This window comes from Ooceraea biroi, chromosome 1, assembly GCF_003672135.1.
Source record: "Ooceraea biroi isolate clonal line C1 chromosome 1, Obir_v5.4, whole genome shotgun sequence".
Classification (NCBI taxonomy): Eukaryota; Metazoa; Arthropoda; class Insecta; order Hymenoptera; family Formicidae; genus Ooceraea; species Ooceraea biroi.
In genome coordinates, this window is record NC_039506.1 from 7,877,446 (window position 1) to 7,905,031 (window position 27,586).

A 27,586-nucleotide genomic window follows, 5' to 3' on the forward strand; every position below is an offset into this window, starting at 1 on the left:
ACCGCGAGCACGTTCCACGCCATTGTTCGCCTCTGTTTCGCAATGGCGCTGTTTCCGGTCCGGGTAATCTCTCATTACGGCCATAACGCGCTCGTCATGATAATCGCTTGTTGGTGCGATTGTGTAAGTTGTGAGAGAAGCATAGAGAGAGAGAGAGAAAGCAGAGACAGGGTGCGAACCGCGATTATCACGGCTTTTCCGCGTAACGGCCGCCGATAAATGTACCGTTCCTTCAAGATAATCGTCCATCGCGTCCCGCGTAAAAAAAAGGATTTCAAGCGCGACGATGCATGCGTTCGCCGGTTGTCCACGGGCGGCGGAATCATGGTGCTGTCTCTTAGATTTTTCAAAGAAAACGATGCTGAGGAGACATAAGGAGAGATTTTCATTTTAAGAAATAACCGTATCTTTATTCAGCGATAGCATTCACAGAAAAATAAGCAATTATGTGGAAATAAGTTATTATAAAGTGTTGTTTCCCATTAGCATAATTTCCTAAAATTTTTCTTAAAGATACTTTATCTTTCCATACATATATTCTATATACTGCACAAATAAAAGCACAAGAGAGATTGTATAAGTTGATATCAAACAATTTGTTATTCTTTTCCTTACCAATTATGTGTGAACGCTTGCATTCTTTTCAACAAAATGACAATCGACAGCTTATTAGAGGATTTTACAATAGCTGCTATCGGATCTTGCGTAAGCCCGTGTACGATCCGCTCATTGAGCATCTCTTGACATCTCTTTCCTAGGAAAAAAATAGAGAGAGAGAGGGACATTCCGTCGCCCATCGTACTTCTGCCGCGAGATCATTTTTCACGAGCACATTGTGTGAAAATGCGGAACGCCGACCCGCATATCGCAGCACAGACGAGTCACGAGTCCGTCGACCTCTTCCGTGGGAACGTTAATGCTAGCGCGCGATGGATCGCGGCAATCGGTTATCAGACCCGCGCCCTGCGTTGCTCCGTTTCTCTCTCCGTGCGTAAAGAAATCGATGCGTGTACTTAGCAGTACACGTCGCCGTATCTATTCGCTATCGGCTGTCGAACGCCTCCTCAGGGCTGCTGGCCGTCAGTGGAGCACCAACCGAACCCTTCTCTCTTAACGGCTACGCGATGTGTTGCGATGAGTCCGTGTGGAATATTCAGCACGGAGCGTAACCGTGCGGAATATGTGTGCGGGATACGTGGGTACGCACGTGTATGTGTGCGGGAGGGAGCAACGTGCTCGCTGATTGCTGCCGTGTGTTACAGTTATATTTGCCGGTAACTGGACGTCTTCTCGTCTTTGCTCCTCTTCCTTCTCCACCTGCGATCGTGCATCCGTATCGCATCGGGATTTCTCGCACCCGCGCCGCCAATCGTCCTCCTAATTGCGGCCGCGAGCGTTCATTAAGCACCGCTCGGTGCCCCATTTTCGTCAGATCCTGACGGGGAGTCTGGCGAACGCTCACGTCTCTGCGCATCTGCAGCAAAAAGTAACAGCAGGATTGAGCAAGTTGAACATTTGAATGGCGATTGGTTTTATGCAAGCTCAATGTAACAAGAACGTATGAAAGATATGTCCTCGAGGGGTAAATATTAAGTGATTTCGATGAGTTCCCCTTATGTGCATTGCCCTCGTATGTTCGCGTAATGTAACGGGCTTCGAATCGGCAGCGGATCGAAGGATGCTTGTAGCCTGCGGTCGGAAATACATTACGGATGACGACGCTGGGGAAAAACAACAGTACATCCGCCGAGAGACCAGCATTTTCCGACGAGATATACATGTACATCGAGATCTCTTTTTCTTCGCCTCATCGAATTGGCGAGATGCGGCGAAGATGATTTCCTGTCATGTCATTCTGCAAAGCGGATTCAATCAGGGAGCACGCGGGGAAGTAAAAACGCGACGCCGACGCCGCCGATTATAATTAAAAAAAAGGTACAAAGGAAACGCGCCTCAGCAGTTTTTGATTTTCTCATCAGCCAATATCGCGCTTGCGATCCGCCAATAACGGCGCGCTTAATGTCAGCGCGCGTGCTCACGCGTCGCACCGCTGACAAATAACGGCGCGTTCGGGTAGGCGAGCAACATGAATCGCATCAACGTGTTCGTACAAACCGCCTCGATTAATAACGCTATCTCGGCCCTCAACGAGTAGTTTGTAAGAAATGCGCGCGCGCGCCTGCTCACGGTTCAGCTTGTCGGCCGATGCGTCGCCGTTACGGTAAATGTGGCTGTGGACAGTGTTGGTGCTTATCGTGGGTAGAAACATCATAAGAAACTAGTCTGGAAGAACTTATCATGCGTATCGATTAACATTCGATACATTCGTTTTCGCGTCTCGCGACTGCCGCGTCAAAATTTCAAACGGAACGCACCTCCTCAACATTCCCTCGCGATTGAGGTAGATGGGGTGCAGTTTATCAGAAACAAAGACCAAGACAAGTCATGACTAATTCACGCTAATTAGTTTGGCGAGTTCATGATCCGTGATCATTTGTGCACACATTCGCCGCGACACTCGCGTTCGTCATTTTTCTGGATGGCACTAATTAATGCTTGGTTTTCGCTCGCGTTCTGTCGCCAGGCCCATTTGTATCGTGTATATCAAGATACGCCATCGTTTAGTCGGGCGGCACTGTCACGGAATAATTTTATGACACTGCATCTCACGTACCAGGGCCTTCGGTCAAGCGTTTCCGTCGACTCTCCACTTTGGCTGTTGCCGCGCGCGCTCGTTCTCTACACACCACCTATTACTCCCGGGAACTGTCGCGATTTATCAGGGAAAGATACATTGTGCTTCAATTGAGGGAACAGAAGCTCGCCCACGGCCGTACGGGACAAAAATCGTTCTCTCTCTCTCTCTACCGTAATAACGTGTCATATGATTTAAAGCGGTAATATGAATGCAATTTGCATGTTATTTGCTTGTTCTTGTGTAGAATGCGGTTACATCGGGAATGACGTGCAATAAATATCGACGTAAATAATGGACGTTGTAATGAGTCGCGAAAAGTCACGAGTAAATTGCAAATGTCGTTGCGGAATGCTGTTAACGTTGCAAATCGATAAGTAGTAGAGTAGCGCGCTAAATGCGCGTCGTTGGTCCTCGCCATTATTAAGTTGCTTTACGTTATTCCACGTTTTACGTAACGAGCTGGATATTCGTGATCATTAACGTGTAACGTGTCTGAGAGCGGTTCACGTGATGAAGCCAAGTGAGTTGAACGTGTATTTTTAATATTATAAACTGCCAGTTCGGAGGAGTTGATCGTTCCCTTCAATTTCCTGCGCAGGATAGACTTGCGCTGCGACTCGTAACTTCGAGGCGAGAAACTTTACTTTGGAGCGCAGCCTCGCTCAGTGCTTATTGTCTGACCTTACACGGAGTGTTCTCGTCGCCGCACCACAAAGACTCCTTTCGCTTAGCCGCGTTATTGATGGCACGCCGTCTCGTAAAATTATTTTATGACAGTGCACAATATATAACGGTTTTCCATTTTTGGAGTGTCTCTTCTCCGTGCGAAACCGATCTGTATTGCGATTACAACTTATGAATACAGCGCGCGTTGCCCCTTACATCAATTCGCACGCGAGTCTGTTATTGTTGCACTTCTGACGCGTATAATCACGAGCGATTCTTTCACGATCGCGCTTAATTAGCTTTTGACGAAATATATTATATCATTACCGTCTTCAATATCACATACACAGTTCCAGGAGAACGGTCGAATGAGAAATAAAAAAGAGAAAAGATGCAATCGTATCAATGCAATTTATTTTTTAGTAACGTTTAGCTATTTTGTTCTTCATTATCTCGCATATGATTAATGCACGCGGCTAGAATTGTAACGGACGTACAAAATTTAAACAGTTTCTCAGCGTCTTATCTAGTGGTTATAAATCTCCCATCGTAAAGTTCATACGTCAATTCGAACGTGTTGAGTCAATCTTTTCACAAGTCTCTCTCTCTCTCTCTCTCTCTCTCCCCCTCTCTTCCCTCCTCTCCCATTGATTGTGCAGTATCGCGAAAACGATTTTTACGGTTACATATCATCGCCTCGCGCGATTCACGTGGTTCTCCCTTTCCCTGCCGCCTCGAGCAGCCGAATCACGAATCAAAGATCCGCCGCAATTTGTAAAACGGCTATCGTAGCAGCCGCATCGCGGATTTGCAAAGCGCTGTACTTATTGTCTGACCTTACGCGGAGTATCTCCTTCGCGCGCCGCCACAAAGACCTCCTTTGTTCAGCCGTGTTATTGATTGCACACCGTCATAACAGCGTTTTTAGCCTGCGGTCCTCGGCGCCACGGTGTGTCGCTTTTCTCCAGAGCCGTCGCGCGCACAAAACCCCGAACAAACTGTCCTCCCTTGCGACGCGAACGTCGTTACGTAAGAAAGCTATTGTTCCGGATGTCATCTTGTAAATGATACGTCGCGAGTCAATGATCGCAGATTCTCTTCTTTGGTGATGCTTGTGTATTTTATTTTGTGTATTTTAGCGAGATATTTCGAAAGTTTTAATATTTTTGTATAATAATAAATTATGTGAAGGAATCGATGATATCTGAGATACAGAGAATTTACTGCATCTGCTTCTAGTTTGCATTTAAGATGCGTGCAACTTAGAACCCGGGAGGGAAGACATTATTTGAACTTTTGCTGCGAATGCCGCAAAGTTTGATTCTCGTGCTTTTTTGCCATCTGTATGACAGCAACGACGTATCGCGGGTCAGCGGTCGTGCGTTTCTTTCACGTACAGCGGTTCAGCGACCCGGAGTCGCCCGGCAGTTTCAGATTTCGCAAGCGAATCGAGCGTTTGCCCGGCCGTTTGCCGTTCTCAGGTATGCGATAACACGTTGCTCGGCATTTGCGTGTCACGTTGTAATGCCGTAAGTGCAGGCAAAGGGGGGGGGGGAAGGCCCTCCGGCTAATCGAAGATTAGCTCGCGATCGACACGAGATCAGGAAAGTGATCGATGGAAATCGTGAACGCGCGACTCGCGGCGCGATCGGCACTGCAAAACCGATCGGTCGGTTTCGTTGCCGATCGAGAGGCACGTAACCTGCCGATTGTACTGGATGCTGCGAGCTCTGTAATACACGATGTAATTGGTGACACAATCGAGAAACAGGCAATCACGGAACAGACCTAGATCAAGCATCTTCGTTGTCGATCTCTGGCTGGAGCAGTTTCTAAATTTGGATACGTGTGTATGCGCGTGAGAAGCATCATTCTTGTGACGGAGTATTAATTCGCAAGCAATTACAGTAGAGTCCGAATTATCCACCTCGCCTTATCCAAACTTAATTTTTTGAGTTCCTTTAGTGTAATAAAATATTCTTATGTTTATTTGATGAAGATTTTAAGAAGAAAGAAGTGTTGCCTTATATGTATAGAGTTTAAGACATAAATACAATTTCTATTTAAAATACATTTTTATAAAATAAAATATAATCTCGGTTATATCCGACTTTTTCGATTATTCGACCTACCATCGGTCCACATTAGGTCGGATAATCTGAACTCTACTGTAATTCATTTTTATCTCACGTGGCGTGTAAGAATCAATAAATATTCTATCGCGGCTTACATAAGGATCGATTGCATGATCGGCTTTGGTAAAATTCAAATTTTGTCATTTGCAAATTCGTTGCCGCCGTGCAACGGGGAAAGATTCGCAGGTGGAGCTTCGTTGTCGCCGCAACGGAGAGAGTTGTCGGTTGACGGAAACCGGTTTGCGTATTTTTTATGCCCGCGCGAATTAATAAAGTAATTGATTTGCGCGACTCGGTGACATTCTCCACACTTTGCCACGCCGAGACGCGATTGAGCGAGATACTCAACATCCGGCTCGCGAAAAAAGCTTCGCGGTCGACACGTAAGACCTATCGGATAAACAGTCGTTCGCAGTTTTATCGCGGGCTGTCGCTTGCCACATAATCGGCACCGTTTCGTAACGGGCGTGTTAAATATTACGCGCTCATTAAGCGTTACGCCGTGTACACGTGCCACGGCGAACTGTCATCCCGCGGACCCATTAAAACGTTCGATTACGCGACTCGCTCGATGCCGACGTTAATCGGCTCGCTGCGTTTCACGAGCGGAATACCGATCGCGTTCGGATCGCGGATGCAATCACTCGGGAAGTCAATCCGTCGTTGACAGAGCTACATAGCCGGTAGCTCGATAAAGAGATATTATTTTTCTCGCTACCAATGTCTTTAATTAGAAGAAACCTTTTTCCTCGTTCGCGATACATAGCGTGATATTAAAGTCGTCCAGTACGTTGCTGACGTAACGTGCCTGATTTTTGAGGTATCTTAAAATAGCCGGCATTCACAAACAATTCACGGCACGCTTCGTTTTTTCTCTCGAATGACTAAAGAGCTCGGTACCGGGAAAATTTTAGATCTCTGCAACGTCTGAGACATCAAGTGCTCGACGATGGTAGTTAACATTTGCACGACGCTCGACTCCGGGAGTTTACACACGCGTTTACACGGCGGCGCAAAGTGCATCGACGAATGGCCACCTGTGTCCACACGATTGGTAACAAGGCTCAACGGGAAACGCCGTTCCTTCCACCTGCGGGCGGAAGAAATAAAAGATATAAAAAAAAGAGAATCTACATTAGTCTCTCGAACACGGCGTAACACATGCTCACTTTTTTACGGTCGATAAACCGTAATGAGCCGCGTCTCTCGATGCAAAGCAACATAAAATAAAAACGATTACGACAGGCTAAGAGTTCATTTATAATTGAGGGAACATGTTTCTTTCTGCTTTTTTTTTGCACTCTTGCCTTGGTGTATCTCTGTGAGAGGAATTATCAAAATTTTTTACTGAAGAACTTTTCGATGAGCTTAAGTCAAAGACCGCGCACGCTTTTTTTCGGGTAATCTCGTGCATTATTGATCTCAATTTTCATGTGTTTTTCGTCTTATTAACTTTTTCAGTTAAAAGTGGATTTAACTGTCAATTGATAAGAAAAGCGCGCAAGTTTTTAATGAGAAGGACAGGATAATAGTTGACTTTATGGGCAGATTCAAGGAAGGGACAGCTGCACTTTCAAAATTACACAGGAAGGGCAAGAAAGCGTTTAGATTACTAATAACGCAGAGCTCCTCTCGTTCGTGTCACGTGATGCTTACATTATACTACTTCATTCTAAATCTCATTGACCTGCCGTACACAACCGTAATAGCTATTCATGCGCGCGCATACCCGCGTATAATAGCCGCGGATTCATGAATGAAGCAGACAATTCGAGGGTGGGCGTCCCGGGAAGAAAGGATAGGCCGCACGGTTTGGCCTTTTTGAGGGCCCGGCGATCAGTAATTCATGCGTACACACAAGGGCACCAGACAATGGATGGATAATCGAGGCGCGCACATGTGCACGATCGGCTGCAGCAACTGTGCGGCATAGGGATCAGTATCGTTGCGCGATTCAACGAAACGCGACGCATTCGCGAGCGGGAAAATTACTTAACAACCCCAATTACAAAAAAGGGAGATGGAAAGGGAGGGAACGGAAAAAGAAACGAGAAGGAGCAGCACGATTCCATGAATGCCACGATCAATCCGGCGATAAGACGCTGTCGGCCGCGCAACGACCGCGCAACTTTGCGCAACAATGGATGAGTGTTGCACCGCGCCGGCTCTTTGTCGCCCGATCGGCTACCATGCGAACACGATACGGTGCAAAGACCGCGTGCGGCGCGTTCACCGACAAGACAAAGATTGTTTATCGAGCGCGTCGGCAGTTAATGGGCCTGCGTCTGAATGGAGCGAGCGATTATATTGGCACGTAATCGCGCCACAAGGGGAGAGACAGCTCGAGAGAAACAGGGAGACGGAGGGAGGGATAATGTACGGATACGCAGGGATATAATGCGTACGATACGTCTGAGCTTGAAGATTGATAGCAGTCGATAATCGAAAATCCGCGTTTCCCGTGGCAATCGCAGACAGTTGCTTCGGTTTCTCTGCTTCTGCGGGAAAAATGCGCAATTCGAGGATCCAAAAGTTTTAATGACTTTTCTCGACCTGCAAAAAAATCTGCAGTTTGAGAAAAAATGCAAAAGGAGCGGAGAAAGAAAGAGAAAGAGAGAGACGCGTGAACGTGCGATGATGACGGCGTCAGGCAGATCTCCCTTCAATCATCCGAGAAAGACTGCACGTTATTTCGCGCTGCACGGACATCCGCGTCTATTCTCGTGCCCGTATCTGTATTCTCGTGTGTCCAGATTCCTCGAATACACGACTGCCGCTCGCATTGCTTCGATAGGTGCTTTTTTTATGCGCCCCCGTGCGTCGCATGTGTACCTACGTAAGCGCGAGTGACTGAATAACTGTAGAGAAGTGAGAGATATACAAAAGCAATGCGGTACAGTATGAAATTGGTGGGCGGAGCGGAGAGAACAATGCTTGTGTTATGCATTGTGTTCGGGCCGAGTGCGCCGTGCGTATAACAGGCCGCTGGATAAATAGAAAGGTAGAGGGAGAGGAGAACCGCGCTCGCGGCATGTTGGCTTATTAGTTTCGTACTGACAATGAATGACACAATTTATCTCAATGGAATCGGAATCGGTTGCACGAGGGCGTTATTTACTTTGACGTTCCTATTACATCGAAACGCTCGGTGGAGCGTTTGTGTGACAGGGTCATAAGGAGCGATCGAAATCGGTTACGAGCCAATTTCCAGCCGCTGGAATTCTCGTTCGTCGCCGTGCGCCGGTACGTCGTGGCGGTCGAAAGTGCCCCTGACGATTATAAATGAATCCCTAATTGCGACTGTTATCGTGCGATGGTTTAACGTTCACCGTCGAATACGAATTACGTACTCGATAATCACGTCGCCACCGCGGCGCCTCGTTTACGTCGCGATAGGCGCGAAAATGAGTGCTCTTCGGAGTGAGTGCCGGTCGGCGCGCGAGATGTCGGCGTGCGCGAATTTATAGACTAACGGTATAACCGGGCGGCAATTTGCGGGATACTCTTGCGCTAGGTAAGACTCGCGCAATTATCCGCGCTTCTCGACGAGAGAAAGAAGAGAGAGAAGAGAAATAGAGAGAGAGAGAGAGATTGACTTTTCTCTCTCTTTTTTTCTCTCCGAGGAGCGAGGTTCCGCACCAAGATGGAAAGGAATCAGGGAACACGACCGAGAGCCACGGCGAGAGGTGGCGGTTCTCTAATGGATAATGAGTCACGCTAATTGGAAACGGACTCGGCGAGAATAGTTCGGTTACATTCTCATGGTGAACACGATCCAGCGATGCGTGTAACCGTACGAGAGATGGCGAATACGATACACTCCGCCGCGCTCGTGCTACATCGGCGCGAGGAACTCTGGATGCCGACCGGGGCTCCATGAGAGAGAAGTTGCGCAACTTCCTGTCCCATTATTACGTATTGTCCTGGTGCTCGTCGTGTGCACTGGCATTCCGTGCCTCGCGGATAGTACGTCGCGTTGCACACTGATGCTGCTGCACGCGATGCATCCGATCGCTTTCGGAACAATACGCCGCCACCGGCGCTGGAGGCTCGAGCGGAGGCACGCGCGCGACGTTGTCCGCGTGCTGCGTGCGTACGCACGTGTGTAGAGTCACTCTCTCTCTCTCTCTCTTGTTCTTGTATCGCTACACTTATTACGTATACGTCTCTTACTTGCGCACTGTCCCGCGTGGGTGGATTACGTCGAGAGTGCGGCATGCACTTTCGGTGCGTCGCGACACGTCGTGACCATTTTTGGGAAACTCGTTCTGCGTGGTGTTCCTTCTTTTGTGAGCGCGATAGACTGAAAGGTAGTTTCTTAAAGAAGAATCTTTATGATTCCAAGATATATGTATTTTCTACAGATTATTATCATGCTCAAAACCCAGTATGATATTTATATGTATATACATCTCTAAAAGCATTAACGTGTAAATATCAATATTAATGCGATTTCTTGCAACATCAGTGCACCTTAATACCAGCAAATAGTGCTCGCTCTCGATGTGATTGTTCGCGCGCAGTAAGCGGGATACGTAACAGTTATAAGAAATCACTCATGAAAATTAATTACTCAGGTACTGGCGTTCCGCGAAAGATTCGTGTTCTCGTGCACTCTCGCGTCGTACTCGCGCGCTTATCACGAAAGGCGGTAATACGTGACGCCGCTCGTTCCAGCTTATCGCACATCCAACAGGTAGAGAATTCATTTACACGGCCGATCGTAATTATTATGTAATCAACGTCAACGTCGCCAGAAGCGGCGGACAGTGAAAAAGGCGGGCGTCGGACTCGAATTGATTTCCAATAAATCAGGGAGAGGCCATCGACGGCGTCTCTTAGTATGCGCATATTAAACGCGATGCAACACAACCGTCGTCTATCCTCTCCATGCGAAAGGTGCCTTTATCGACAATTTATTCCGTCGCTGATCTTTCCTCGCACGCACTCGTTTCCCAATTAGATCTAGTATCGCACGCCGCAACGATTTCCGTGAGTGCGAGGCGAGAGGTGTGCACGCGAGTTCCTCTCTCCTGCTGTCTCCCTAGTTCTCTGTCTCTCTTTTTCGCGAACACGCATCTGCTGCTGAGCACGCGAGTAAATACGTCGTGCATGTCAGCGACTGACCGGGGACCAGATAGAAACACGTGTACGCACTTGCTACCGACGTGTTAACGCGATTTGAGACCTCGCGCAATTTGTCGCCGAGTGTCTCGTACGGCTGTTGACGGTTACATGCGCGATCGCACATGGAGCCGCGCGATTTAGCGCTGAGACCAAGAGAGATGCGCCTCTCTGCGTTCTATGTATCGCGATAACAAAACACCGTCAAACAATTCGGCGAAGCGAAAGGAGAAACTTGAGGAGGATCTCTTTTCTCGTCACTTTGATATCGCTGTGCATTATCCGCGAGAACGAGATTAGATGAGACATTAAATATAAATTATGCAATCAATTAAGTTCAAGGAAATTTGTATTTATTGGTCGAAGAAGCGGGATTAAAGTCTCGATTAATATTGACGTTTCAAGCATCACTATGCATCTTCTGCATTCACAAAACAATGTTGCATCTTGTTGAAGTGGCGCTATTATTATATATATAGGAACACCGCGGAACGCTATGGTAATTTCGCAGAACTATTCGATGCAACTGTGCAGGAGCGGCAATTGAACCAACCGATACGGGAAACCCGGCGAAGACGCTAAAGAAAGGGGACGTGCACCGAGTGACTAATGCACTTTGCATCGCGCGCGGGTCTCCGTGCGAGCAACGGCCGCTCAAGCATCGATAGTCGCTTATCTCCTTGCCATTTTCCCTGTGCAACGGCCTTTAAGGTGTCCGTGTCGCTGACCAGAGCGACGCGACTGTTACATAGCCCTGACATTTTTTTTCCGTGTGCACATACGTGCGTGGGAAACCGTTTATTCGCGGTGCCAACACGCGTGCGCTACCAAATCATTACGCGTCTTCACACGAACACACATATACACGCACGTGTTCGCGACTACATGCGACAATGCATTTGCATAAGCAGGTTGCACGGCGTGAAGCGTGAACCGTCCACGGTGGACGATCTATTAATTATACATTCCCGCGCCGTCTCCTACTGTGATACCGCTTTAATCGCATCGTGAGGCGTGTTACTGAACTGCGATATTATACTCAGAAATATTCCATGATGCAAGTGCGGCTCGCGGAACCGCTCGTAAAGAATATACTGATTGTCATGCACCGCGAGACGTCGTGGCAAAATCGATAAAAACGCAGCAACAAGGCCCAAATATAAATGCACTCTCACGTTATTCTTTTGCGTGTAATAGAAAAAAATGGAGTCGCGATTATCGTAATTTGTCGCGTGGCAATACGCGGTGTTCACGATCGCGATGGTGCTTGTACATTAATGTGTCCCTCTCGCTCTTTCTTTCATTTTGGTTGGTCTCGATGATGCATGCCGAACATGTCTGAGGGGAATCGTGTAATCGCGGACATTTTATCTATTATCGGTTGACTTCTTCTTATGAGCTGCGCGCCGCAAGAACGTGCATGCGCGCGGTTTGGTATGCGACAAGCGGACAGAACCTTTTCAGAGCGTTGGCGCCGATACCAAACCGGTAGAAACAGGTAGTCCATCTACGTCCCCGTGGTGCTGCATGACGACGGCTACGACGTGTCCTGCACTACGTACCGTGATTTTATGAGCTCGATCGATTCGACGAATCGCTGGTACTCGACGAGTAATACAGGCTGTTTTCAAACCTACCGCCGAATGCTTTGAGAATATGTAGTACCTTAGAATTGAAAATTTTTTTCAATAAAATTATTTTAGCGAATTAAACGGTATATATTAAGGCATGAGCAAGACAACTTTTCGGTTGCGCGCAACTGCGTGAGATTTATTTAATGTTGGCGATTGCAGAAACGCTGAGAGAAATGTTTCCTATTTATATTATCTTGTTACAACTTTTAAGCTCAGTGCTATAATATTAAAAATGTGTGACTATGTAGCTTTGCATTCAACAGCGTTTTATTTAATTTTATTACTCGTCAATATCGAGCTGTGCGCACTCCGTATTCATAAAGATACAGATTGTAAATCGACTTGCAATGGGTTCAACGGGCGATGATGAGTTATACGATGGACATTATAGACCGATAGCGGTAACAATAAGTATTTCGCGCGTAATGGAACGACACGTTTCGACACGGTTCTCTCGTTGGTATGCGAGCTCGTTAAATATGTTGAATCGTAGTCAAAGGGTGCCGTGTGTCGATACGAGGTCAATAACACCGCGCCGATAACGAAGTGCGAGGGCCTGGGACTCGTTTCTCTCCTCTCTCGTTGATTGTCTCCGACTCCGAGATGCACTTCACCTATTTCAGAACACGTCCGTTGCTGCGCGCAGCCGATGCTGCTTTATCTTCGCGTGTGCAGACCGCCTCTTCTTGATGTGGCCCCGATGTCGGTGAACTATAAAAGCGGCCGGTTGCGCGTTTTCGCGGTCGTCGTTTGAGAGCCTGAAAGCAAAAGTCGCCGTCAGACGTTCTTATCGTTTTGATTTACACGTTTCTTGCTACAGGGAGAGATTTCTCCCTTCGTATGCGCAATGACGTACGTACGCGCTCTTTGAATATCGTTGTGAAGCTATTGTCTAGAATTCTGAAGTTTAACAACACGCAATGCATTCTTGAGACTTAAGTGCTAATTGTGTGTTGATGTTCTTTCTTTTAACTTTTCTTTTCCACTCTCGATATGTCAATTCTTCACAAACAGCTCGCATTTCAACTGGTTATGGATGGCGCAAATATTTCCTCAGCAATTCACAAAATTGCAAGGTGCCTTTGTTCATGGTCCATGGAAAGAGGGAGGATGAAGAGAGACAACAAGAATACGTGGCGGCATGCGGTGTCTTGTGCTCAGGAGGAGTACCAGAGAATTATGTCCTTATTGTATGTTAATAGGATCCCATCGCACACACGAACCCCTCGTAAAAATAGCACGCGGACCCTCGCCGCCGAGTCTTTCCCTCTTGATCGGTATTTTCTAGTTTGTGGAACTTGTATCTTAGACATTCGACCACGATCCAGAGCAAGTCGCTTTGTAGTCCACCGATGCTCTCATTATGCATCATTGTGAAAGCCCACGATCTAAATCCGTACCGAGAGACGGATGATTTCCTGGAACCGGAGCGTATTATTAGGTCGAAGCTTTTTCTCGCTGGCGCCCGATGTATCGATGACGATTGGCGTTTGTGCTTCTCGCCAGATCGATTGACGATTCTTGAATAATAAAATGTACGTGGCATACTATAAGAACTCAGCCGATTTTCCAACTATCGCCGTTCTCTTTTCTACTTTTCTCCTCTGTTTCGAGGTTCATTTTCTAATTCCTTGGCGCGTACGTGTTTCTGACAGTGGCATTGCGCCGTGTCATCTGCGGCTCCAAACGCAGCCGTATGATCCCGAGGTTTATGCGCCTAACACGAGAATCGGGTTCAATGCCAGCGCGCGAGATGAGAGCGGTTGTATTTAGCTGAACTCGCTCGCGCGTGAAGCCCCGCCATAACTCTCGCGTGCGATTTTTAGCACGGTCGGTGGAATATTGTCTCCTATTTCGGGAGCGGGTGGTGCAGCTTCGGCCGATGCCTCACAACGCCGTACGCATCAACGCCGCGCTTTAACGAGGTGTAATGCGCTGTAACGTATGACGCTTTACATAAATTCCGCTGTGACGCGAGAACACTCGCGGCCGCCACGCAAGTCGTAAGTCATACGTTTATGTCCTCCTCGAGGACCGCTCTTTTCGGCGACGTGCTGCTGCGCTCGACACATGTTCGCACTTGTACCCCCGCCTGTTTCTTCTCGTGGATGATGAGATATTATGATGCACTCCCGAATTTCTCTCCTGACGGCTGAACGACTCTCTCTCCTTCTCTCTCCTCTCTCTTTCTCTCTCTCTCTCTCTCTCTCTCTCTCTCTCTCTCTCTCTCTTTTCAGTATGAAACTTTGCTTGACCGGCAAATTACACGATCTCATTCGATTCGGCAAACAATCATTTTAATGTTTGGAAAGTTGCACCTCTTAAGAACGCTAACCGGATTTATTTCCTGATCCCCTGCCTCTTTCTCGTGGAATGGCCACTTCTGTTGTTGTTTTTTTTCTGTGGCCTTCGACTGATCGACAACTCGGTTTCACCCTCGGCGGGAATTATCGATCTTCGAAAGTGGGCGTGTCGAAAAACGTGCTCTCGATTTTGGTTTCCACGCTCGGGTTTTACGAGCCGCTCGTAAACGCAATGCAGCGTTGCCCCCTTCAGTCCTGGTCTTCGCGGTATTACTGCGTACATACGGCACTTCTTGTTAACGTATGTCGTAACTTTATCGTTCGGAACCTTGTGACGTGAACAAGACTTGTTTATTACGGTAGCGAGGTGTGAAACAATGTTTGGAAGCCCGTCAGAACAACTGTGCGTTTTGACTTTTCATATTGGATGTTAAAATCATTCTTTACGGTGTGTGTGAAGCTGGCGTATCATTTCGCGGAAAATCATTAATTATTGAGAGTTCTGGCTCCCTTTTTAATAGTTCTAGAGTTCCTGATAGGTTAAACACATAGTTCTGGCCATTAAAGCGAAAAAATCGCATAGTGCAAAGTGAGACGCCAACTTCACGCAGCGTCTCACTTTGTCCTGCGACAGTTTCCGCCATAATTCCGGCTAGATTTTAAAAGATCTACAGTTCTACATGAGTTCTAGAAAGAGTTCTAGCGAAAAACATTTTTTTCATCTTTTTATAATTATTAAAGCTAAAAAATGTTTAAGGGAATGACGACTGGTTAATTTCAGAGAGTTCTGTGCTTTATGAAATATTTCTCGTGTAGTTCTGAACATATTTAACCATTTTCCAAAGAGTTCTGAATGCAAACATTAACAATTATTTAATAAAAAATTTTTATCGTCCGAGAAAGACGTATCTACGGAGATATATGTGAGACGCTGGTCGATTTTCGAGAGTTCTGTGAAGACTAAAATATTTCTCGTGTAGTTCTGAACGTATTTAACAATATTCCAAAGAGTTCCGACCGCAACCATTAACAATTATTTAATAAAAATATTTTATCGTCCGAGAAAGACGGATATACAGAGATATGGGTGAGACGCTGGTCGATTTTCGAGAGTTCTGCTTATTTTAAAACAGTTCTCGTATAGTTCCGGACATGTACAATGCCTTTCCAAAGAGTTCTGACAGGAACAACGATTAGAAAATTTTTTTAAAAATTATTTCACCCGAAGAGTGGACGTTTTCGACTTTACCAGTGAGACGCTGGCCGAAATGTCGGAGTTCTGGCTTTCTTAAAATACTTTTATAGTTCCGCACATACTTATGATTTTCCTACAGAGTGCTATGTATGAGAGGTGCATAGAACTCGTAGATACGTCTTTCTCGGACGATAAAAATTTTTTATTAAATAATTGTTAATGTTTGCATTCAGAACTCTTTGGAAAATGGTTAAATATGTTCAGAACTACACGAGAAATATTTCATAAAGCACAGAACTCTCTGAAATTAACCAGTCGTCATTCCCTTAAACATTTTTTAGCTTTAATAATTATAAAAAGATGAAAAAAATGTTTTTCGCTAGAACTCTTTCTAGAACTCATGTAGAACTGTAGATCTTTTAAAATCTAGCCGGAATTATGGCGGAAACTGTCGCAGGACAAAGTGAGACGCTGCGTGAAGTCTCACTTTGCACTATGCGATTTTTTCGCTTTAATGGCCAGAACTATGTGTTTAACCTATCAGGAACTCTAGAACTATTAAAAAGGAAGCCAGAACTCTCAATAATTAATGATTTTCCGCGAAAGATACGCCAGCTTCACACACACTTCTTTACGCTGTAAAAGGAGAAAGATTAATTCGATGTCACAGGCGTCTTTTTTTAATCGCAAATTTGCATGTAATTAAAGATGAGTCAATTTTAATGTTTCATCATTGTATTGATCAAGAGGTACGAAGCCAACTGATAGCCGGAAATACATAATACATACAATCGTTGCAGAATGTAACTCGATAGAAGACGCAGGTTGCTTTGAATAAGCATGAATCGTATTATGTAACAAGTGGGTGTAATCGGATGAAGGCACTATCCGAGCGAAATCGTTGTTTCGTCTTGATCATTCTTCGAGAGAGGATACAATTGTCGCGCCTGTGCAGTTTATAATGTAACTTAGGAGCACGAAAGAAAACAGCTAAGCTTGAGAGGTGTAGGTGGATTCCCATTAGGCCGGAATTCCATTAGACGGTAGCCGACAACTGTACGATAAATATTGATGTCCCTCTAGGAATATCTAATACCTTTCCGTGTTGAATTAATTTGTCTTGCATGCGTGATGTAAAAGGCTTGCATAATAAGCGCATCTTTACCATTGAATGATTCCTTTTGCCACACAAGTCTCGTAGAGCGCGCGATATTTACAGAACTTTTTATAATTCTGATAAAAGTTGAAAGAAGTGCGAAGCAAGAAAATTTTATTTGTTAACCATTTCTGACAAATTTGTAATTTTCATCGTAAAATAGTATGTATGTATCTACAATTTCTTTAAATTCAATCTAAATTTTCAGTCAAAGTTCTTCACGCAATGCATGCACGTTTGCTTACGTACGCGATGTGACTGCTATTTGTACCTTGAGATACATAGAATACATGACGATGGTGGATTCTTCGGGTGCAGCGTCCTCAAGGCTACACCACACTTTAGCTAACTTTAGCTTTATTCAATTTTTCAACCGGCTCCTGAGTTATTCTGCGGATGGCATTCTGCCAAGGATATGCATTTACTCTTCGAGTTATTTTCGTATTTTGAACACTATGTACATGTATACCGATGCACCTTTACGCGGCATTTTTATCGAGTAAATGCTTTAGTCATCGTAACGGTTAAAGTATACTCACGATGTTGACATATATCTTTCGCAATTCCTCGCGCTTTACAATTGTACCTTATAAATATTTATAATACGAATTATATATCGATCTTTTTCTTCGTATAAGAGAAACAGCGTCTTCTATAAAATGTTTCTTTCTTGTTTCAGGTATGTATCTCAATCGTATTCTTGAACGATCTATCAGCAGCGATCAAAGTGAGTAATAATGTTAAACACACATGAGAGATTTAATTCGATATGTGGCCGTGCAAATTAAGCACTCGAAATAAATATCTCGTATATTTATATCAATATTTGACGAAACCTTTTATTGCACAATATATGAATAAAAGAGACATCTCGTTTTGTACACTGTGTTACACATGCAGCGAACATGAAATATTCCATTTGACGAAGACGTGCTTTTATTGCTACTCCTGTGGACAAACGCGACACATACAGCGCTCGGCGGCGCACACCGAAACGACACATATTTTATGCGTATTTTACGGCATTAAAAAAACAACTATTACAAAATTGCACGCATGGCTTCGATAACGGCCTTTCCCCGAATGCGTCGGACGTATCGTAAATTTCGGGATATCGTTTAGGTGTATCTCGCAACTACTCGCATACTTTACTTGACGAATCCTCGAGTCCTACATATTTTGCACACGGTTTTATACAACTGGGTCAGGTATAAAGAAAAAAAAGGAAAAATGGTTGCCCCGAACGGTACCACCGCCAGCGCTCGGCCAACGGTCGCCGTCTGCTTTTTAAGAGGCAGTAACGAGCCGTCAGAGCTGCTTGGGCGTTGATTCGCTCCGCGATACTTAGGTAGCGGCATCAACGGCCCTTAAGACAACGTTCGGTAATCCGTGTGAACGGCCATTACAGCTGCTAAATTGAACAATTGCCGCGACGATGGGATCCCGGCTAAACACCTTCAGTCTCACGCGCCTCTCTTCCCACGCGTTAAACGCGCAGCCGGCTGAGATGGCAACCGAGACCGCTTCACGGCTTGCAAGCTTCTCTTTTTGCCTTTTATTTCAAGCATCATTACTGTAGTATCATTTTTCCGCGATTTTTTTTATTAACGGAAACAGTCAGCGGCGAGGTTTTCGCGATTGAATATGCATAATCCGATGTATCACGTCAGACAAAAATAATTCCACAATAATTTCGAGTCCAGAATGCACAAGCGGACTTCCAGCAGGGCGCGATGCATTTCGCTTAAGCTGTTAATTTCGAAGCGTCGCAATTGAGATTTATTTATTCATGACAATTCTCTCGAGTGAGGAAAATAATTTTTGAAAATGTGTCAATAAATTCCACTTCTCAGGAACGTGGCGTCAATCTAACAAACGGTCCTCTTTAGATCGCGCGACTGCCGCACTTGAATGATCGTGGCTTATCGGATCGTTCTCGTGTTACGAGTTACGGCGTACGCGAGTTGAACGAGCGCGTTTTACGAGACCGAGTCCCGTCTTTCAGAGACGCGGTCGGCAACAATTCGAGACACGGTCGCCGTGGCGCAATACACGAATGAAAATTCTTTCCTCATGTTTTATTCCACGGACTGGCTGGGCGGTCCGCGCCATCCTCCTCCTTAGGATCGATTGCTAAATACGCACGGCACATGTATCGATGCCGGGCGGTGCGTGCCGATCCAATGTGAAACGATAATGAATAGTGCGGGGCGCGCGAGTCCTCGAAGACAAACAGTGCGAGGAAGAAAAGGAACGGACCGGCGCGGTACAGCGCGATGAGACGCTGCCCTCCGCGTGGTTCCCAGCAAATGGATTCCGTCATGAATATGTATCGGCCGCTCGCATAACTGAATTCATACGGATACGGATCACGGGGATACGATGTATAGGCAACGCTACATGACGGAACGGAAGCGGAGAACGGATCCTGTTCGGAACGTGACGCGTGACGCTCTTTGTTGAACTTGAGGAACGTCATCGCGATCGGAAAAGAGGCGACACGGTTCTTGTGCGGCGCGTGACTGTATTTCCTACAGCCGCTTTTGTACCGCGGAACGATCGAGCACGGAGCCTGGATCTTTGTACGCGCGTTTGTTCGGATCTAATATTCGCTGTGGCTCCTTCGCTGTTGCCTCTGCTGGCGAGCGCGATACGACTCAAGTGATGTGAATTACAAGATTATTATCTCTCATGTTCCGCACGTAAATAATTATCCTATAAACTAGTAGGATCCTTTGTCAAGCAGAATGTTTCGTGTTTGTTACGCGGGGTGTAAATAATCAGGCCTGCAGCGGCAGTGAATATCGTCATTAAGTTGTTGAAGGATTTTAATTTGTTTCGCGGGTAATTGATACTTTCTCGCAAATGAATTATCACGCGAAGGACTGATACGTAAAGTGAGATATAACACTCGCGTTCACTTGCAGTTTATTACCCCAACAATAGGTTTAACAGGCGATAAGTTTATTACCCGAACGTTTCATTGCTGTTTCGCCTTGCGCGAAAGTTCTTGACATTCGATACGCTTACGTAAAGGGGAGCGAGTGGTGCATTACGGGCGTTAGTTTCCGCGGCGATGTCGGTCGACCAGCTGATAACTTTCCAGATCAAACCTCGATCTTAACGCTTCTCTGCGGACCAGTGGTGCAAGCGCATACTCGGAATTTCGCGGAGATTATTACTGAGCGAATTACGCGCGCGGGGTCCACATGCCGTAAATTTGCACTCTTTATGGCTCGAAACTGGCCGGTAGAACGTCCGACAGAGATTTTTATCCGTTGGTGGTGCCATCATTACAGTGGTGAGCGATGCATTATATCTAATCGTTGCAATCGCGGATAAGAGACGCCTGAGACGGTTACGTTCTGGCGAAATAAAATTATTCGTGTGACGACATTAACCTTTGAGTATGGAAAAAAAAAAACGGAACAGTGAGTGTACTGGTTGCCACTAAATTAGCGTACTTTCTCTCAACCATATGTTCAAAAGGACAAAGTAGGAAGAACGGGGCGGTTCTTCCGTGTCCAGATAAGTACAGCAGATAAGTAACACACCTTGGTTCTCGAGATTTACTTTAACGAAATTTGTAGAAAATCCACATTTTGTCGTTTCTTTGTTGTGTGATAAGAAAAATTGCCAAACATTTTCTAACCAGTTTCTAATAAAGATGGAGTTTTAATTAAACGTTTTCTATAATAGAAAAGTTTTGTAAATTTATTAATTAGTAATGAACTTTATGATTGATATATAAATGTTACACTAAAGTATAATATATTCTATTCTATTCGAGGTTGAGAAAGGAAACAGTAACAGAAATTGGTCACGCGTTCTTTGTAAGAGAACCGTTCATGAATTTCTGTGCGGATATTGTGGGAATATGTTTCACTATCAAGAAATTGCAATCTGGAGCTCGTTTCACAAAAATGGTACTTTACTACCATTTAAATTCGGGCAGAGATGTGTTGAATTAATATTTGATGCAGAATGCTTTTATAGAAACAAGCTTGTCAGTCTTCATTTTCTTATTTTATCACTTCTTTATTTACTTAAGCGTTCTATGCAACATTCTTATTCTAACAACCTTCTAAATCGAAAACTGACATTATCATGATACGTATCATTGTAAAAAACTAAAAGAGAATAGGTGCTCTTATTGTTTCAAAGAGAGTAAAAAAGAGAGAGGAAGAGAGGGAAATTGACATACGCGGTTTGCAACATCATCCAACGAAAGTAACTCATATTTAATGCATGTTGTTCGACGATAAATTGGCATTATATCTAAGCTATTAATTATCTGGCGAGATTATTATGCGCTGATTGTACAATAAAGAGTACGGTACAACTGCGGTACGATCTTTCGTTCAGTGTTTATCTGTTGCTGAGCAGCACCGTGAAATTGTAATATTTCCTAAGTTCGTGTATTAGGGAAAGTAGTAAGAGAGACGGAATATATATAATATGCTATTGCATGACAATCGCGCGCGAAGTGTGGAAAGTCTGGTTAGTTTGCAGTTTTACAACAGAATGCTCAAACGGGTCATCATATGAGCAATACATTGTCTACATAGACATTCTTAATCATGTACTGTAATCGTAAAATCAGTCAATACGATCGTATATTATGTATTTAAATTCTTGTAAAAACATTGAAGGAATTTCAATACAGAACTTTATTATGAAATTGTCGAAATCTTGTGCATCGTAAAAATTCAAGTAACGGTTTGCCTGTCCTGAAATTTTCCCTCTGAAAACGCCGACTCAGAATTCCACCCAAAGACCTGTCGTTAAAACAAAGATCAGGAAGTATTGCGACGCCTTATCCTACCGCGAGAAAGGGAAAATTCCGAAGGGCTGGATGCCTCGAGTCCAACGTCCGACGTAACCTACGTAAACGCGAATCGTTCGTCTGCGCACGATGCGGCCAACATCGATGGCATAACCGACGGCGAAGACCCTTTCGAGCTAGCCTTCGGAGGGGTCGCAGGGTCGGCGACGTCGTGTCTCTGTTTTGCAACGCGTAATTACCGACAACGGGCAGCAGGCACGCCGAGCGCACGGCCGAACGAGCGAGCGAGCGAATGCGCGAGCGAGCGCGGCATTAGGCGGATTTTTATGCGAGCGCGTAACGAACGGCGTTTTGCATATTCTATTCTGCGAGTAGCAGCAGTAAGAGCAGCAACAACTAGTTGTTACGAGCGCACTGTGTGTCTCTGCTCGCTGGGTATTACGCATTGTCAGTATGCGCTATGCTGTTGCTGCCGTTGCTTCTGTCTGCAGTTGCTGCTTCTGCCGCTTCTTCTGCTGTTGTTGCTTCGTCACGCGCGACGAACTGGAAAGTGATAGTTCACGGTCCTAAAGATCGTCTTGCGATCGGGATGATCGATGCGAGACGTGCGCGCGCTCGACGGATGTGCACGTCGTCGCGCTTCAATCGTTTTCTGATTGAAGACGCTGGTGATATACCGCGGAGCGCGGCTGAATGGAGGCACTTTTTTCTCAGATTCATGGTTTAATATCATCACGATTATTTCCCGTTGATCAATGGCTCGTCGTGTATACCTGTGATTATTCCCAACCGTATAGATTTCAATTTGATTTTATTCGCTTCTATTGTACGCTGACGTGGGGTGCGTCATTTATTTCCGATGGATTCACTCTCCGCTACGGTATAAGATGAATAGATCCCTCCTGGGAATTGTTTCACACAGACAATTGCACATGCATCGCAACACGAACGCATCTTCATTCAGCACTATTAAATTCAAGGAACAATTGTTAATCCTTTATATTGTTGCGAACAACAAAATCTATATAACATCATATGCATTTATAAGCAATTTTCATCAACTATGATGCGCGATACAATTAATGTTTCTCTCAAAAATTACGCTTTTAATAAGATTTTATAACACAGAACGATCTTTCGCGTTAATTCGCTCTCGAATTAGTACAGTCCTCGCGAAATTTTGATAAAACTTACCTTTACTCGCGCCGGATGCTGTGTCTCATTGGCAGAGCGGTGATACGCCGCGCGTTCCCGATGCTCGCCGTGAAGGTAGCCGTTATCGTTTCGTCGAATCACGTAAATCACGTACCGTTGTAAAACGCGGACCAGTTCTTGCGTGCAAGTCTGATGGGACGAGCGCGACGCGTGTACACGTGGCGTGCCACGTCGCCGCGATGGAAACGCCGATGCGGAAACGGGAATCGGGTACCCCGGTGGTTACTGATCCGCCTATTCGTTGTTGCAAACGGTCCACGTGGACATCACGTTCCACTGAACGTGGACATACCGTCGATAGTCACGGAGATACCAATACGCTCGAACGCTCGCGAGATAATTTCTCGCGTTATCTTCGCAGACTCATGGAGCACACGACGCTTTGATTAATGGTTTTATAACGTATCGCGCTGGCTGCAAAATGTTGTAATTTTCCGAGTCCTGCTCCTTATAACCGATAACCCGACAGTTCGATAGAAACCGAAAGGAAGGTATCGGTCATTCACACACGAGTGCGATGCAGACGCGTGCGAGATGATTTCTTGCTTCGCTACCAGTACGTACTCGAGAATTTATCGAGGCGCATATAGGGTCTTTGAATGGGCTCACGTGACTTCACGTCGCTTTCGAAATATCGTAAGTTTCTAAACCTCGACTCTTACGAGGACGCGTGACAACCCGGTGGATATATGGAAAGCATTATGATTCAGGACGTGGTACTCCACGAAAACGTCGAGCGTTCTCCCGAACGTGTTTTCACCGGGATCTTGAAAGACTTAAGTGCTTACTGATGGCTCTCGCGAGTGTCCCCTTGCGTGGTTCTCACAGTTTTACGATGTCGGCGCTCGATCTACTCCGACTCGTACAACGACTCCAACAACGTGGACCTGCTTAGTTCCGATCCGTTCTCTCTACGAGCCACTTGAAAACAAGGCTCGAGGCATATGTCTCTCCGATGCCGGCATTATTGCATAGTTAATGCGCTGAAGGTGCGTTTAGCGTAATAGATATTTTAATGGTACATCGTTGGTGGCCGAAACTCTCGATTGCGCTATATATATATAATTTATAGGTGTAACTCTGCGTGAACTGGCAATCAGATCTCACGCTTTATTTCGCCATAATGATAATATGTATATGACCGCGCAGGGGTCAACTCCGTGTAGTACATTATTACAAAAACGCGCGCGAACGAAATTCGCATTCCGGGGAATTAAAATATGGAAGCGAGTAAGTTGGGTGAGTTTAATGTATTACCGTCTAATCTCTTACTTCCAACTTGTCCGCTTGAAACGTACAGATTTATTATGTTCAACTCGTAGCTCTTGAACCGGTTTCGCCCGCGCCGCCAATTCGATATTAGCATCACGTACTGTTTCCCACGGATATATCTGTCGGATGAATATAGGTCTATCGAACTATGCGTGCACAATATCGCATCCTTGTAGGAAGCTCACCGAGTTCGTGAATATCAGCGTCGAGATAACGGCAACGTAATAGCGCACATTTTTATTCAAACTCTTTGTACATAACGGCGTATCAAGAATATTTCGTTTTTTTTCTGTTACATCTCTTGTTACATCTTCTGTTACATACACCACAGTTATGAACATAAGTTCATATTTTCATAATGTGAATTGGAAAAGAACTGCATGATCGATTCCATCGAGCACATGTTTTTCTCCCAATAAACCTTATATTTAACCCACATCGTGTTGTTTTCCAACGCTGTGATGATATTCGATAATCTCTACTTATTTGTGCTAAGTAGGAAAATACACTCGTATCCGAAGTGACTCGGATAGAGATCTATAGATCCATAGGCATCTATTGTGATGATTAATCGGGGCGGCGAGGCAAGTACAGTGGACTAATTCGAAGCCATTTTTCATCTCACGGACGATGTTGCAAGTGCAACATGTTACTGGGATACGTGCTGTGTGGCGATCGACATGGTGTGCCATGGGCGTGTCCAGTGCACTCGGAATCGTGAAGCACTCTCGAACTTGTCCAGTACGTGATCCTGGCGGGATCGCTCGATCTTAAATACATGTTCACGCTTTTCGTGGCTTTTCGCTTTTGCGCGCTTGGCTCGTCACGATCTGGCGGATAACGGCGGATATATGGAATTGCCACTCTGGCTGCGACGAACGGGGATGTCACCTCGCGCGGACCGATAATGAATCTCAGAATCGAGATTGGTCACGTAGTTACCGATGTGCGCGCGTGTATCGTGGATATCGATTTTGAAAATTACGACGGTAATGTCGCCCGATAACTGCGTCTCCTTCCCCGCGCGCGATTTCTCCCAGGAATCGATCGGACTTCGTCGGATCACCGTGGGATTGAAGATTCACCTGTGGCACTTATTCCCCGCTTCTCCACCTTCCTACGTGATCGCACCGGCAAGAGATCGCGCCCTGATACGAGAGAGGCTTCACGCAATTTTGAGAATATTAAATTATCTCGGTTTTCAACACTATCTTGTTTTGCAATTTTTATCGTCATTTATTATATCAGATTTAGGATTAGACGGTGAAAATGGGAACATTTTACCGGCGTGATCTTTGCAACGGTTCGTATCTAATAATTATGGAGTGATTGGCAGTAGCCCTGGCACCCATGAAATCGTGTAACGAAGCGCTTAAATATCATGGGGTTAAAAGTACAACGCGCGGTACAAAGCAGTCGATACATTTTCTAAGCCAGGACGCAGAGGCGAATAATATCCATACAATCGCAAGTAGAATGAATAGGAGGCAGATCGCATCCCACCTAATGATATATGATTAACTGTTTCGATCTCCGTTGATTAATGGTTGAGACGTATCCAAGGGAAATACTCGTGACATTTAATTATTAATTTAATTTGCTCGTTAAAAAATGCAAGATTGCATGCGGATGGATGACTTATCCCTAAAGACGGAACTTTCTAAAGACACACAAGAAAGTGATATATTCTTCTCGTTGTTTATAGACATGGAGATAGACGGGGATTTATGATTCCATATTAATTTATTCAGATTTTAATTAATTTTATTTTTAACTACAGGTTTTAGTATTTCTTAGGTTTTAGCATTGATTTAAGTTTTTAAGCTGTGATGTGGTCACTAAAGATTATAAATAAAGATTATGTGGAAATATTTCCGTATACCGCCTATATAAAATTTTTTAAATTCGATAAGATATCTTAGTTCTAGATAGACTTGTTATGAACGTGGCTGGACGTTCCGTTAATCCCTTAGATCAGAAGCTTAGACTGTGATCGGTGCAACGTGCGGAGTCCGTTAAATGATTGCACGGTTTCAGATTTTGCCGTATAAATAAATAGATAAATATGCATATATGTATTTTTATGTAAACATGTGTATGCACGAAAGCCGCGGGACCATAGAACTATTATGGGATTGTCACGCCGATAGTGCAGCGGCAGCAACTGCATCGTCACCTCGTCTCTCCCTTTACCATTCGCTTTCTCGATCGCGTCGTGGTCGTCATTGTCCATGCTATGTCATCGTTCATGACTCCGCTGCACCAGTTTCCCTGACCGATTTCGAAGTACTACGAACTCTCGTCTGCGTAACGAAGAGAAAGGAATAGAGAAAGAGAGAGAAAGAGTGGGACTTTCGAGACGGACCCGTGAGAATCACGAGAAAACGGTATACGACGAGAGAGATACAGCATACAATCGGTCGCGAATATTTTCGTAGATCGTTAGAGACGTGGTCTTTCTTCTTTCTTCTCTCTTTCTCTCTCTCTCTCTCTCTCTCTCTCTCCTCTTCTCGTGGCGCGCCGTTCAATCTCTAATTAGACCCAGACAATGGGAAGTATGCAGCGGAGATAATCGCGCGCTTTGCGGGCGAAAGAGTTTTCACGAGATCTGTTTTCGATCTCTGGACACACGCGCGGTCGCGTGCACTCGTATCGTACAATGCACCCTCTGCTTAAGGATAGAACGTCGCAATCACGTGCGCGCGGCGACTTGGCGAGAAGGCGTTTGGGCTCGGCTCGAGGAAGAGGGATCGGCGTGCGGAACCGTCGGGAAATGCGACGGTGTCTTACTCACTTCTCCGTACGCCGATTACCGGCGAGCATCGTCCGCGGGAACGCTTTTTGCGAGAGGAGGCGAGTTGAAACTTTCTTGCAGAAGCGAAAGATTGCATTGGGTGTGCCCGCGCGCTATCTCGCTCGGTCCGCACGCTGCAACCTTTACGTGATGCGCCATCGTGGAAGCGGAACGATCGCAACTCCGGCGGTTTTCCACTTCCATTCTTGCGCGCGCGGAATCGCACCGGGATCTCTCGTTCTCTCGGGCGTTCGATGTCCTTCCCTCATAAGACATTCATATATTCGAAACGATCGCGAAGCGTTCCACGGCTTCTCGGAAGACTGGCATTAGAAACCGGCCACGAGGACCCATCGAGAGCGAACGCGCCCGCTCTTCTCTCTCGTTTCTTCCTCCTTCTTTCTCCTCTCCTCCCCTGGTCTGTAACCCGGTCTCTCGGAGGCTGTGTTTATCTCACCCGGGATCCCACGCTGGCTGGGTGCCTTTCGTCCTTTGACCCTCCTCTCCGTTCTACGGGAAGGTGGAGGAGTCGTCCCTAGGACCGGTAGCCGCGGGCGCGATCGAAATCGGGGTGTGCGGGTGGCGAGAGATTTATCGCGACTCGATAA

The 27,586-nt window shown here is 45.6% G+C and overlaps 1 protein-coding gene across 3 annotated transcripts in view; it reads left to right on the forward strand.

The window, feature by feature from the left end:
- Nucleotides 1-27,586, forward strand: part of LOC105288137 — a 292,115-nt gene that overhangs the window by 85,457 nt on the left and 179,072 nt on the right. The gene's annotated exons all lie outside the window — the stretch shown is intronic.